The following is a 14,739-nucleotide window of genomic DNA, read 5'->3' on the forward strand; positions in this document are numbered from 1 at the left end:
GACGATGCTGAAAAACAAAGCGAAACACATTACAGCAGAAGAGCTGTTGGCGAAGAAGCAGGAACAGGGTGTTGAAGTTGTGCAAAACGTACACAACATGCGTGGACCTCAGGTTAGGGTATTAGCAAGCCTGGAGAATCTGAACGTGGTAGAGAAGGTGAGGGAGAGTGATGTTCCTATGCGCGAGCTCCAGCACAATATAAGGTCGATTGTGGACCTAGTTGAGTTGGATATTCAGAAGATCGATAGGGACCTGAGGAATGAGAAGGAGAAAGCTCTGAGCTTGCAAGAGGAAAACAGAAGCTGCAAGCTGAGGCAGAACTCCATAAGAAACAACTGAATAATCTAACAACTAAATTGTGCACACGGAACAGCGGAAGCACAATCACGGTAGAGTCTGATTCCGTTAGTTTGTACCCCACCTGATGATGCCAAATTGCGCCGAGTTAGCAGCATGTGATTGGGGAGGGATGGCCCATAGCGCTGGAGGTGTGCAAGAACATAGCTACATCCGAGGGATCGTTGACAACTGTGGATATCGAGTCGAGGCTTGGCTTGTACGTCCCAGAAAACAACCCTTGGACCCGACAGAAAATTCTCTTCATGCTTTTCCCAATTCAATTTGTTCCTGTTCAATTTGCACCACGCGCTCGCAGAAATTTCATGCCTCAAATGCAATTTTTTTCAGTAGAAATAGATGCCATTTCTGTCTCTCTGTTCTTGAAGTACTGTAAAACTCCAAGAAACATCTACCTCTTTCTTTTCCAAGCTATTTCCCAGTCGATGTTTTGCAAGACATCGATCTCATCATTAGAAATTCATCGTCATCACGGTCTTCCAGATATTGCATTCTCGAATTTAAACAGCATCATCCGTACTCGCGAACAGACCAAGATGACCCAGACATACCTCGATGGTGTTGAGGAAAGTGAGCACGACGGTGTCGGTGCAAGGCAGTGATGAGTGCGGTGGCGTCTTTGACGAGCTCCTGCAGCTGCACGTGCATCAGGTCTAGCTCCTCGCAGGCGGAGGCGGCTCTCTTGTCGGGGAAATCCGACGTTGCCTTCTTCAATAGGTCTGTGAGCGTAAGTTCTCCCATCGCTAACCACAGGGAACGAATCAACGGCAATCGGCTTCAGCCGAAACCAATCCCCGATCGAATAGAAGAGGGGCACCACAATCGCTTGGCGAGACAAGAATGAAGGATCGACAAGAACAGGAATTCGCACGTATGCATATGAGATGGAAATGAGACCAGAGGGAGGGAGGGAAGGACGTTGATGCGATTGAGGTGGCTCCGCGGCCAGTGCGAGCTCGGTTAAGGTGGCGACGGAGACTTAACGGATCAAAGGCTGTAACTAGTCTCACTAATGTCTTCGCAAGAAAATGTTTCAATAAACTAATGATAGCCACGTAATCAATACATTTGTCCATTCAGTGGACGACAAGTGGCACTATGGGGGCCCGCTCTATCAGCAAGTCTGCAAGTCCATTCTGCACGACAAAACAAATGTCGTCCAAGTTTGAGATAAGAAATGAAAACCACAGCATCAGGAAAGGTCATCACCAAAGGATTAAAATCCATTCCAAGTTTGGGGCAAGGGCGATTCTTGCACAGATTGTATAAATGCAAAGATCAGTGGCGATTCTGACAGTCCATTCTTTGCACGCACACACGCAGATCTCCTGCTCTTTCACAACAGAATACACATTCAAAACTCGATTCTGTTCATACAGAACACTTTTAACTCGAACCAGAGGAATCAGCAAGCCACGAGACAGCAATTTTCATGTCATACGCCGAGCATACGAGACGAGAATACTAACACTATTTGACAAATGAGCATCCTATTTTGACAAAGTCGGCCATAATAAGTATTCAAAAAGTTGAGAACAAATCGAATTTATGTAATATGATTTTGCGGTTCGAGAATTGAATCGAATTTACATACTGATCTAGTTCGAGCATTTTATCAAACAAGTAATGTGCATTTTAACCAAGGAGCTCATACGCCAATGCACAGCAAGGATTGACTTTCAGATCTTCACGAAAGTAACAGCACAAGTCCGAGTAGTTAAATAAAGCTTCAATCTCAACTGATTTACTCACAGACATTAGCTAAAGCTAACCGGCTCTGTTTCGTTCATGAGCAGCAGAAACAGAGTGCGTGGGATTTACCTTGATGAGGGTGAGTTTTTCACTTCGGTCCGTGATCAGATCGGAGAAAAGTTACTGGAGCTCTCCCCGTCGACGATTGACCTCTGGCTCGTGCACGTTTGGGCGGCGTGACCAGAAAACAGAGCAGAAGGAGAGGAGGCCTTGCGGCAACGGAACCGGCAATGGTGGAGCCGCTACAGCGCCGTTTCGACCGTGTCTAAAGGACAATGGAAAAGGAGAACCGATGAAGGATCCTCTAGAATTCCAAAGAGAGATAGTTTCTTCGTGAGCTTCGGTGTGTGCGTTCTATCGTGTCATCGCTGAGCCTGTGGTGGCCGTCGATGGTGGTGCGACGGTGGCTGTGGTGATTGTAGATGGCGGACGGTGGTCTGGGCTGCGCCTTCTGGATAAGGTCTAGGCAACACGAATTAAACCAGGCCCAACAAACCGGACCAGGTCCTTTCGATTATGATTTTTTTTTATCTTTCTTTCTTTCTTCGTTTGTTATTTATTTTTAATATTATTTATTATTTATTATTTATTTATATTTACCCAAATGCATGTTCGACTTGTAGGCAAAAATTCAGGAGTAGATAGGAGCAATATTCCATCATTTGGCCTAAGAACAACTTCACACCAAACTCAATTACAATTCATTGTTTGTGCAATATTGCGACATTATTCCCTTAAAGATTAGTCCTCGTACTTAACTCTTCCATCCTTGAGTTGAATTTGAGCGCCGATAGCATGGCTGCACTTGTACTTGAGTTGATTTCTTGTAGAATCGATGGACACAGTACAGTTTGCATCTTAAAGCGCACTTCGCACGTTCCGTGCGCGCAACACATTGCGATGGAATCATCATACTCCTGTAGTAGTTGTACACATGACTCGCCATCTTAGTTAATCATCATATAGGTGATGCGTGTACTTTTAAGATTGCCACTTTATCTGTGTTCTTAGCACGTATCTCAGTATTGATTTGTGTAAGTGGGTGGCACATATTCCGTCCATGGTCTCCTCTGTTGAATACTCTTGGCCAAGAGATTACAATATCCTCTTTTGACTAACATCCTCGTCTGTGCTTTGTCGTGTATGGTTTGTTAGGCATTTATACAGGTTAGATACTTTTTGTGATCAAGAGCAGTACATACCATCCTATAACATCAATTATCTTGTGGGATTGTGACGAACATCACATCAGGTCCGTTTTCACGTTCTCGTTCTTTCGCCCTTCGCCCGCCACTTGCATCCGGCAAACTCAGTAAGATAGCTCCACCACCCGTCATTTCTCCGGCCTGCCAGAATTTCTTCCGATTTCCGTGTCTTGTTGCGTGCGAATCAGTTGAAGTCGGAAGACGGTTTCGTAAAAATCTCCCTTCTCAATCTTCATCCTCGTCTTCTTCTTCAGCTAGGGCTTTGTTTTCAAATTCGTCCCATGTTCGTGGTTATCTCATGTTTTATTTTTTTGTTATGTTTTTCCACTTGTGCCAGTGACTTCAGATCATGGTAGGCTACCTTAGAGTGTCAAAAGGAAAAGTTCCGAAACTAGCCGAAAAAGACGAGGATTGAAAATGTATATATGGGTCTTTCTTTATTAAACTGGCTGTTTGAAAATGCGGATGAGCAGACCGCTCCTTGTGGCTTCATCAAGAAACATCTTCATGACAGCAAAGTAGTTGGCACTCTTCAGGCATTTAGACAGATCGCGGTCGGAGAAGTTAAGGAGCTATGTGCACGTGGCAATAAAATCACGTCAAGTGTAGATGTCTGCGCGTTTTGAGCTCGTCGATGGAGATGATACCGTGTTCAAAGTCTCAATTTTCGGCCCTGCGGGTGCGTACCAGAATTTATTTGGGCAAATCAACTGAATCTTGATATGCATGGCCAAGCAATTTTCAATCTATGCTACATCTTTTCATAGTTAGTCAATTTAAGAAACTTTCACACCAATGTCTACTAAATTCCTCATCGTTTAATTGGGAGAAAAGGTTAATCAACTGAATCTTGATCCCTATCCCTACCAGTTTTGGATCTAAGTGCAACTTGGTCTCCTTGTCATGCAATCCCCATCGATATTGACATCCAAGAACCACATCTGTCACTAGACGTTAGACGACGCAAGAATGTTATTGGAGGAGCTTATGACATCTCAAAGTCAAAAATCGGATGGGAGAGAGGGACTCCAAGATAAATATCCTTGTCCGAATGGTCATCATATTATGCAGTTACTCAAAGTGTTATTTTCGAGAGTGGCTCAGATGATTAAACCATTGAACGGTACTACGGACATCCAACCAACCGAGTTTTAAAAAAGACAGAAATTCGAGAAAAGGAAGGTAGTTTTATTAAATAAAGAGGCAAAGGTTTCGGAAAATAGCAAAAAGTGGATAAAATAACTGAAGAAGGTCCTACAAACGTTCTCTGCCCGATCGAATGCCATTGCTCACCCGCTAGCAAGTGGACCAACTCTTCATAGCTACAACGGCTACGCGCTTGCACCCTCTCTCTTGGAAAAATGGGCTCTTGTGGGCACCACATGCACCTGAGTCCCCAACTAGCCAAGTTGGAAGAGGAAAAAATAAACATAAATATTTTGAAAAAGCCTTTTTCTTAAAAATAATTGATTATATCTCGAATAATCAGTCAAAAAAATGTTTTTATTACAAATAACAATTTAATCATTTTCATTTATTCATTTTTGCAAGTGATAAAAGCAATTGTTTATAGAGAAATATTTTTCAAAACATCAATTTTTCACGAAACAAATGAATCAGTTTTCATTATTTTTGTTTATTTATTGCCATCAAGTTCGTCTCACCATTGACTAATAAGTCATAATCTTACTTGACTCTATCCTCTGAAACTTGAAAAATACAATATTAATACCCCAAAACTCCGGCAACTTTTTAGAAGCCCACTAACGATAATGTTACGAAAGAAATTGGTATAGCCTTTTCATTTCCAGTTTGTTTCATCTACAACATTGCAACACCGAAATCTACTTCCCGAAGTAAATTGAGAGATTCACGTGGTCACATTGATGGCAAGCGTGCAGTGTATCCGATCCTTTGCGGTTCTTGAACTGCGACAATTTGGTATAGTAGAATGAGGAATATTGTCTCTCTAATAAACATGAAGAAAAGCAAACCCAAATAATAATTCATTCAAACCCTAGAGCACCAGAGCACGTGATTAACAAATTGAATTCGACACGACTGACTAATTACCCTTGTTGCCAAACGGAATAACAATTTAGAGAATAGTGGTTAAGCTATACAACAATAGGTCACCCATCAAATTTTATGAGGGCAAAGAGTGTCATTGAATAGCAAAAGCAATTACTAATTTACTATTTCGTAACAAGACGAGCATGTCCATAATCTGCCAATGATTGCTTACCCTTTCAAACAAAATAAGGTAGGAAAAAAGGACGAAGGAGGCGTGAAGCTTTCTAAGGCTAATACCAAACATTAGCCTCAGAAAGCTTCACGCAAATTATCCACCCCTTGACGACAACGCATACAAATAATGCAACACACTGCATGTAAAAATAAGCTGACTGCAAATCTGAAAAAAGCATGGATGAGGACGAACTTTGGTAGGAGGGACATATCGGATACGTTAGACAGTTCATGAGAACCTCTCATTTCGCATGCCACGGATGATTCTCACGTCCGATAGATCCTAAGGGTGATGACTGATCTAATGAGGCAGGATCCAGTAAAGCTTCCTCTCGGTGGGATGGCGACGTCTTCACAGGGGTTGGGATCTGCAAACATTTCCTCATCAAACGCAGCATTTATGGCCTCTCTCACAATCATCTCTTTCCCATAGTAGCATAACTACGTAAAGGCATTTCTGCAGCACAACTCTTCCGTGGCCTTTCTCTTGACAACATAGCATCCGAGCCTCCGGCATTGGCGTATTAGAATCGATAACATCATGCGCTCTTGAACTCGAACTTGCTCTCTCTCTCTCTCTCTCTCTCTCTCTCTCTCTCTCTCTCGAACGGGTATCCTTGGAAACAAAGTCCAGCTTCGTCATTCCATCGAACGCCTTCCTTGCAAACTCGATTCCCTCCTCCACAGCACAACCAACGGCAATTGAATTTCAGAAGACAGACAGCGAGAGAATTGGGAGAAAAAACAAGATTGAAACAGAAATCAATAGACAAATCTGGAACGAATCGAAATTCATTCTAGAGTTCAACGGAAGACGACGAATTTCGTCATCGCTTCAACGTCACGAGGAACCGGCGGTTTCTGAAGATCTCTCGAAGTAACGATCGTAAGAGATTCCAGTTGACAGGCTTACTCCCTCATGGTTTCGTAGAGAGAGAAAGAGACAGATTCTTCTCTGAATTTTGGACACCTTGTTCTTTTCTCCTCTCTCTCCTTTCTTTTATTTGCACTTTTGTTATTTCTTTTTATTTTGTTTTGTGTCTTTGATTTGTATTTTATAAAAAACAAAAGTACAAATAAAATTCAGCTTCTTCAACGAAGGAACTGAATTTTAATATTTTATCCCCTCTTTTCTTTTATTTGTATTTTTGTTATTTATTTTTTTATTTTATACATCTTTGATTTGCCGATAAAACTAATGATACAATCAAAAAGTTGAAGCTATGCTCCAATACTGGATGCGCATCACTCTTTAATTTGGCCATAAGCGAAATCCAAGCAAGTAGCACGTTCCAACTATGCCAATCCAACGATGCATGCTCCCTGGCCAATGCATTGGGCATCACCATAAGAACCACCGGCATAGTGGTCTAATCCTCGGGTCTCAATGTCAGATTTTCAAAATATCTTTCAGTTGGGCCCAATTTAGGAAATTTGGATTTTAGTTAAAGCTGAGATGGCCCATATCCGCTTTTTTTGTAATTTAGAAATAATGTCTTATTTTCCTTCTCACCAAGCCTCTTTCATTTTCCCCAATCTCTCGTTCTCTCTTATCTCATGATCATCGAGTCGTCCAGTCCCCACCAACCCGCCACCGCGCCACCTTCGAGCCCTGAGCCCTGCTACTCACCGCACGCTTGCTTGGTCAATCTCTTTCTCTCTCTCAGTCTTTCTTCTCGTGTCTCGCCCACATGTCAGCGAGTTACAAAGTGAGTGATGGGACGGACTCACTTTTTTGCTCGTGTCATGGTCTCCCTCCCACTCCCCTCTCTCCAGCAAGTGGCAAAACAGGTTTTTAATAGCCTGTTCTGATGTCTTCAAGGTTTTTGAATTTAGGACGTGCTATTTGAATTTCTCATGGAGAGTAAAAGCAAAAAATAAAATAAAATAAACACTTTTTTTAAAAAAAAAAAATTTCGGGCCATGCTATACCCTTGGATCTGGGCCATATGGCATGGCTTCACCCGAGCTGTCTTCATCACACATTTTGACCGACCCCAAAATAAGAAAAAGGTTTCGCTCCGGTCCTTTGGCCACGAGGCCTTTAATGGCTTCCACAGCTAATAGGGGGCTGCATGGTAATGTTCTTTTCTTTTGTTTATGAACAAAAATTTTGTTTTTTTGTTCCCGGGAACAAAAAAATGAACATAAACGCGTTTATTTGCGTTTTTGTTGAAAATCTTTTTTTTTTGTTCCCGAAACAAAAAAAAGAAACAAAATAAAGTTGTTTTTTTTGTTTCGGAAACACTTTTGAAGAAACACTTCTCTCTCTTCTCTTTTCTTCTTCTTTTCCTCTTCTTTTTCTTTGGCCCGTCGCCGCCTCGGCCATGGCCGGCGACCGTCGTCAAGGGCCGGGCGACACCGTCGAGGGTCGGCGACCTCGTCGGAGCGTTGCCCAACCTCGGCAAGGCTCGGCCTCGCCTTGGCTGGGCGAGCTTGAGCTCACCCCGATCCGGCGAGGCCGAGCCTCACTAGGGGCCGGGCGACACTCGGCCTCGCCGGGTGCCGGCGAGCCTTGCTGGGCTGGGTGAGGCTGCCGGTCCCCGTCGGCCGGTCGCCGGATAAAAAAAAAAGGAAAAAGGAAAAATAAAATAAAAATATTAAAAAAATTAAAAGAACACAAATTTACCAAACATGTTTCTGTTTATTTTTTATTCCCGGAACAAGTTTACCAAACGCGTCTTTCTGGTCAAAAATTGTTCCCCGAACAGAAATAATTTTTTCTATTTCGTTCCCCGGAACATGTTTTTAACAAACGTTACCAAACGCGCCCTAGGTGGTCCAAATGAATGACTGCAGAGCCGTTGGAGATTATAAAGGGACGCTATTCTTCCATATCAGCTAACCTCACAAGTTTTCGGAGAACGGTTTGGTTTCGCCTCTTCTCTTTGTGTTTTTCCCCTTTATGGGGTTCCTTTTTTCTCTCCCCTTTCTCTCAGCATTGTGTAATATCAGCTCATGCGAGCGAGCCAATTGTGGGAATTCCTTGTAATTTTTTTTTTCTTTCTTTTCTTGGCAAATGGAGCAACACCTGAAACTCCAATTGCATTTCATTAAATTGGGTATCATTCATCCAGCCAAACCTATAACTTGAGGTGAGTTGTTTTCTCTCGTGATAAAAGCAGGAACACTAGCATCTTACCAGTCGAAAGTTAAAAGGACTTATATCAAGATACGATAGTCGGAGCTATATAATTCGTGATAAGATATCGTGCTCTTCTATTTCCTATCTATTGAGCGACATGCAAAGACTAACATAATTTCTTAAATAAAGGGTTTATTGTTATTAGCCCATGAGAAGACCCAGGAAAAGGGCGAAACAAGAATTGAAAACGCGTCGAAGAGGACAAAGGAAGAGCAAATTCTTATCTGGATGTGGGGAATCATGACCAAAGGGGTTCTCATCGTTGTCGTTAACCGTTGGAGCCCCGCACGTGATCAACGGCTCGATCTCGAGTGCACGAATCCGGATCCAAGGCGAAAAGAGGGAAAGGGCCCCCTCCTGAGGATGATCGGGCGCGGGAGGAGGGAGGGAACACGGTAAAAGCGGTGGGGTGGCGGGGCAGGGGAGTGCACCGGCAGACTACTCCTGTTCAATTTCGATTGGGTTTGTGAGGTTAATAATAATTCAGACGCACACTCATTAATGCCACATTCCAAGCCTAAATGAACTGAAAAGGACGTGCTTCAGGATGTCCTTATCCATTCTCGTTATGTTGTTCTTCATTTTGAATTTGAAATTAAGTGTCATGACCTAGTTCAAAGTATGGATTTTATTTTTCCCATGGGGAACACCAAAGAGGTTCATGAGAAAATATAATGAGAATCTTCCAATGGTCTGTGGAATTGGAAAAATGTGATGAGATGGTTTGGTTATCAAACGGTTGGGATGAATTCGTAGAGCATCACTCTATCTGTGTGGGACAATTTTTGGTTTTGAAGTGGACTCCATTTTTCATGTAATCATATTTGATAAAAGCAAGTCCAAGATAGAATATCCGCCAATAAATGCCAATGGGAGGAACCGACCCTCAGGAGTTGGGCATTTGTCTGGCTGAAAGTGGAAGATGCCGACGATTTCCGTGATGTTTCGGTCAAGCTTGAAGTCTAGGGGGATGAATTGCATTCACCCAAGTGTCCTCGGCTTTGTAAGGGAATGGAATAAGATCGGGTTTGTGAAGTTCATGACGGTTCCTATGCACACTCATCAGCACGGAGTTTGCGAAGAGATGGAAGTTCGAACTGCTTATCATGAGATTTTCGAGGTATGAATCTTAGTCTACGAGCTGGTTCTCCATTTGACTGTGTTCTCGTGTTTGATTCCAATTCCGTATTCTGTATAGGAACTCTCCATGTGATTTGGCTAAGAGAGGGAGCATATGTATGTTTTAGGGGATCTCATAAATGTCAAGCCAATGGAAATAGGCCGAATGAGTCATATCGGATTTGATTGTGCTGAAATTGACATTGGTGTGCATATAGGCCTGGAAAGCTAGACCATTAGAAAGACCCAAATCCATCAAATTGGGGTTGATGTGTCAGGAGATATGAATTTCACATAATAAGAATAGCATATGCCTAAGCTTTCTTCATGTTCTAATTTGTGACTGTTGCAGATAAACTGAAACAACTGGGCTTGCGCAGAGTTGTCAAATCAGCCAGCAAAATTAAGCCCGACCACATTGCGGTGAGGTGAATATATCTAAAGAAAAGCACTGTGGTATGATCCTCATGACAATGACAACACTTGAATTTAAATCACAGAGTCGCTAGACTATATTAGCTCTAGATTTTTTTTTTTTTTTGTGACCCAGTGGGAACCCCGTAAGCCGACAGCCAGCGGGCAAACCTTGGGGTGATGTCAGAGGACCCACCACCCTGACGTCATAGGTAAGAATCCCGTGTGACACCTCTGGGATTCGAACTCTTCCCCTTGCGTTAGGGGGGAGGAGCTTGAGCTAGCTACGCCACCGCAGGCGGTGGTTTAGCTCTAGATTGATTGTGCATCGGGTCATTAATTTCTGTTTTTATCCTTGACATGCTTTGAAAAGGATCCTCGTACTGTCTTGGTCAGAAATCGTTGGTTGTCTTCTTCTTTTTGATGACAAAACTGCGGAACGTCCACTTGAGTAAAGAGTTCCCGGTCCATTCCCAAAGATGCACTTCAAGAAAAGCCTGTAGACTGTGACTCTCATATATCAGGACAAATCATGGCCGGTGAAGCGCATTAGCCACGAACATTATGGAAAGTTATCTGTTAGTTGGGCTACTTTCTCGAGAGAAACTTCTCTGAAGGAGGGAGGCTTGTGCATGTTCAAGCTCTATTAGAAGAGGCAACGTCATGTTCAGAGTATACATCTTCAAGACCACTAGCCAGAGGTAGGTGAAAAATCCTATGCAGTAGGACACGGCAAAGGAAGCATCACTTTAGCTCAGAATTGCTTGGCTAAAATCTGCTTCAAATTTGACAAATAAAAAAAAAGCATGAGTTTTATTCTAATGAATGGAAAGATACCTTTAATCAATCCTAGTGTTACCGTCACCATGTGGGGATGAGTCATGAGTCATGAGACGGAGGAAGCTGATTGCTTCTACTACAAGTCACACAGCCTCATTTCCTTACTCTTCCCATAGTAGATTTCCGCCGTCATCGAACCATTCTCTATATTTCAAAACACAAAAGGAAATTTATATTCATTTAAGCAAAGAGAGACAATAAAAGGATGTAAAAGCCGTCCTTCGAGTCTATATCAAAATATCTAGTGCTCTCTGGTGATTAATACATAGATTCTGATTATAATCGGACATCTACCGAGCACAACCGAAAAAGAGTTCTATAAGCTAGCAATGACCTAAAAAATAGTTCCACAAGAGGGCTCAACCTCCTCAACTTATTAAATGAATCACAAGGCAAGGAAAAGAGAACTTGGGCAATTAATGGCATTAAACGCAATTAATGCGAATCATGCAGAAATTATTAGAAGTATAGTGAGCTGGGGCTTAGATGGTGTTCCTTACTCATGTCAATTGACGATGATAAAGAAAAGTAACTAACTTGTGTGAAAGTTACCAAATCATTTAAAAATTTAGTGTCACTTTAAAACTTACAAAATTTATTAATCAGATAAAAAAAATTACAAATTATGTACGGTTACAAATTACTTTCAATCTGCATAACGTTACTTACAAATGTGAAAAAACTCTTTTATGCATGTGACACTCCAAATTCCATATGGATTGGAAGAGGGATAATTGACCAATAGATAAGTGTGAACACAAACCACCACCGCTAGATATTCACCTCCTGAAAAACTTATTTAGGGGCTTAGATCATAACAAATCGGATTGTTAATATTAGAAAATTCTATGCCTAACTTATAGCTCGAACTTGCACATTAATTAAAGATATTTAACTTTTTCTAGCCGAGTGAGTGGACAAATCTAGGCGAGCAATTCTCTACTTGGTATTTGGCTCAAATAAAAGTTGTATTCTACAATGCTAACCTAAGAAAAGTATATAATTCTCTCAAATTAAGATAGGTAATTTCGCACTAAAATTGTTAAGCGTGATTGTGGTTGGTGGAGGAGAAACAACTATGGAGATAAACCAAGAAAGCGAATCTTCATAATACAAAAGTAAGTTATACTAGCCATTTAGCTTAATTCTCCAAAAAAGCATCAACTTTAACTGGAGTATCAATAAGAAAGCCTACCCTACCGCAATGGTAGCTTTCTTTCTACGAAATGTAGAGCGTCTCTATCGCAATGGTAGTTTCTTCTTCTCCAGTATCTTCTACATGGTTTCTTTCACTGAGAGTTGCAAAGCTACTACTTCTAGCTGTAAATTTCCCAATTCCTTTTGACCCACTCCATCCTTTCACTCTCTGTTCCATCAGCCTTTACCCACATCCCCTTCCTTTTGCATGTCACCATCGGTCTCACAACTTTGCTGAATTTCCCTCGATTTCCCTTGTGTTGCTTTCCTTTGGTCGATAACTTCCACTCGGTTTCTGGTTTTCTGCATTCACTGTTTACTGGGTCTTCTGCTGAGGTTTCATCCCATTGTTAATCTTCGTTTCTTTGAAATGGACCGCCTCACTACCGCAGATGACGCCCGTTTGGCAGCCTTATGCAATCGCATGGGTCGGTTGTGGTCCGAACAGAAAATTGAAATATGGGACGAGGAGGTACCTAGCGACAAAATTGAGGAATGTCAGTTAACTCTGGTGGGTAAGCTTCTCAATAACCCTTCAGTTAATTTTCAGGCTTTTCAAACTACTATAAAAAGGCTTGGCGCACTGAGTTAGTGGAATTCTCACAAGGTGACTTTGGTCTGTTCATTATAAAGTTTAAATCTTATGACGTCAAACAGAGAGTTCTAGAAAACGGACCTTGGTTGTTTGGCAATCATCTTGTTATCTTAAAACCTTGGATAGCTAACACGCCGCTGTATTGCTATGACTTTAGTACTTGTGCATTCTGGGTCCACATAGTTGGCTTGCCTTTGGAGCGCTGCACAGATACTATAATTCGTCGGGCTGCAGGTCATATTGGAAAGGTCATCGAAGTAAACATAGAAAGTAAAGATGGATTACCACTTCGAGCAATGAGGGCAAGGGTGGAATTGGACCTTAAACAACCGCTGAAAATAGGGCTTCTCCTTAAGGTTGAAGGCAAGAATTTCTGGTTGGATTTTAGATATGAACGTTTATCTCACTATTGTTACTCCTGTGGCATACTGGGTCACTATGCCACGGCCTGCAAAACTTTTCCCTGTGATGAGAATAAATTAGATGAAATCAGTTTTTTATATGGATCTTGGTTAAAAGCAGAGGCATGGGAACATAGCCCATTCTGGCGTACCTTTTATGATGAAGAGATTATCCCTGAGACCCCTCAACCTTCTTCAGCAATTATTCCTATTCTGGACTCTGTTCCTACTGTACCTGACACTCCAATACAAAAAAAATAAGGGTAAACACACTATGGAAACCTTAGTAAGTGATCCTATTATCACAGCAACAAACCAAGCCAGTCAGGATCTTCATACCCTTGACCAGCAACTCATATTGGCAAACAACCCTGTAGCTGCTTCTTCTCGGTTGAAAAAGAAGCTTAAACACTCACGTCTTAATGCAAGATCAAGACCTCTTAAGAAGGCAAAACGATTTCTTCATCATGAAGTTCAACATCACCTACAAGAGCATTTCGATGAATCAACTTTACAAGACACTCTTATTACTGAGGCAGACACTTCTACATGTTGGGCCCTGGTGGCTGGCCCTAAAAAGCCACCAGGTGAACAATGAGACTTATAAGTTGGAACTGTCAGGGGTTAGACAACCCCCTGACAGTTCAAGTGCTTAGGGTCTTAGTGACCCAGGAGAAGCCCGATATCATATCTTTGAAAGTTACTTATCAATCATCAGATATGCTAGACTCCATTTGTACTGACCTGGACTTTGGCATCACCATGCGTCTTACCTGCTTACAAGCTCCTGCTCGTTATCCTCTCCGGCAACACTTGTGGACAGTTTTAAGACGAATCAGTAACTTTAACTCCCTTCCTTGGCTATGCACAGGGGATTACAATGAAGTGCTATATCCATGGGAGAAAGTAGGGAAGTGTCCTGCCGAGTCTCACATAATGTTTTCTTTTCGCGATCTAATTAATGACTGTTATCTAATGGACCTCGGCAGCAAAGGTTGTGCCTTTACATGGACTAATAACAGAGAGGGTGATGATATGGTAAAGGAACGATTAGACAGAATGCTTTGCACAAAGGATTGGAGATTGGCTTACCCTCTTGCCGAAGTACTTGCCCTTCCAGCCCTCGGATCTGATCATAGCCCCCTTCTCTTGTCTACTAAAGCATGTCCAAGCTGTAAAAGGCGGAAATCTTTCTATTTTGAGGCTATTTGGCTTCAGGATATGGAGTGCCGTTCAATTATTGCTGCTTCATGGACCTCTTCTTAGCTTGGAGAGGTGACACTTCCTCAAAAACTGCACTCTGTTTCTGTTGCATTATCCAAATGGAGTCAATCCAAATTCAGGAATGCACAAACTCAACTTCATAATCTCGAGAATCAGCTTCAGTCTCTCACCAATCAAACACTTCTTCACTCTAATAGTGATGTGATATCGGACCTAAAAGCAAAAATACATAAATTATGGCA

This window comes from Eucalyptus grandis, chromosome 7, assembly GCF_016545825.1.
Source record: "Eucalyptus grandis isolate ANBG69807.140 chromosome 7, ASM1654582v1, whole genome shotgun sequence".
Lineage (NCBI taxonomy): Eukaryota > Viridiplantae > Streptophyta > Magnoliopsida > Myrtales > Myrtaceae > Eucalyptus > Eucalyptus grandis.